Source organism: Aplysia californica, unplaced genomic scaffold (genome assembly GCF_000002075.1).
Source record: "Aplysia californica isolate F4 #8 unplaced genomic scaffold, AplCal3.0 scaffold01349, whole genome shotgun sequence".
NCBI lineage: Eukaryota > Metazoa > Mollusca > Gastropoda > Aplysiida > Aplysiidae > Aplysia > Aplysia californica.
In genome coordinates this window covers 103,093-104,523 of record NW_004798619.1, presented here as the reverse complement: position 1 = coordinate 104,523, position 1,431 = coordinate 103,093, and positions in this window count along the sequence as shown.

Here is a 1,431-nt window from a genome sequence, read left to right as displayed (position 1 = left end):
CGGCCTGCACTGGGGCTGAGGGGGAAAACATGGAAAACTTGGCCAACTTGCCGTCTGTTAAGTGACGAGAAGGGAAAAACAGTGACTTTTTCTATTAATAGAACTGTTACGTCACCATGGGGGTATCTCCGGTTCTATTCCTGTGTTTGTTTTAATATCGTGAGGACTATATTATAATTATCTCCACCGCCAATTTGTGGTGCAGAGGTTAGGTACTTCACTGTCGCACCCGAGTTCAATTAAGATAAGATAAGATAAGGTACGATAAGATAAGATAAGATAATACATCCTTTATTGTCCAGATCATGGTACATTGGTGTGGTGTTTCACCACGTACACCCATACGCACACACGCACACGTGCACACACACACACACACACACACACACACACACACACACAAACATGCACACACACACACACACACATACGCAGTATGCTTGCACTCACACACAGGCTTATATAGTCACATGCATATATTATAAATGAACAGTAATATAAACAATAACAATGTTAAGCTAGAAACATACTCAGTATTCTGACTGTAACTCAATGGTATTCTGATGCATTCTCTAAGGTCATATGAATGATTGCTTATAACAAGATGATTAAGGTGGAAGAATTCCTGTGAAGGGAGGCGTGTTCAGGATACCCGAGTTCGATTCCCGTGAAGGGATAAAGTAAAGGGAAGTTGTTCCCGCATCCGTAAAAGCACTTTACACGAACTTCCCACTTAGCTCGGTCCTATCGGAGACGGACGTTAAACTAGAAGGTCCCGCCCCTTAAATAACCTAATAGTGTTGATAGGGGCGTTAAACATATACCATTTTCACCGCATCCGATCCGGACATTGGGAATTGCCTTGTTAGTGAGACAACTTCCTGGGCCTTCGGCATATAATTGTGGTAGGGTGGCTCGTTCCTTTCCACGCCGCGTTTACTTCCCCAACTCAGGTACCCATTACTGCTGGGTGGGCAGGAGGGGGCGAAAAAAATCCGTGTCCTAACCGAGGCTCGAACCCGGACTTTCCGCTTCGGAGACGAGCGCACTAACCGCTCCGTCACCGCACCCTCATGTGAAGGGATATTTTTAAAAAATTAATTTTTATTGAATATTTCGGGATTTTTTTTTCTGCCGGGGCGTTGTATCCCTTTCAGCCTGGATTTGCCCCGGCTGGCAGGATCGAAGCCGGCCTTCTGAATAGTGTTGTTGGGGGCGTAAATTAAAATAAAAATCCAGGATTATCCTGTGCACGAGAAAACTTGTATTGGAAATGGGTGTCCCATGTGAGGCTTCGGTCTGTGGCTTTGATGGGGTTTGGAGAGGAAGAAAAATGAGGAAGAGGAAAAGAGCAGCTATCTCATGGATTTCAACTTTCACTCACTCACTCACTCACTCACTCACTCACTCACTCACTCACTCACTCACTCA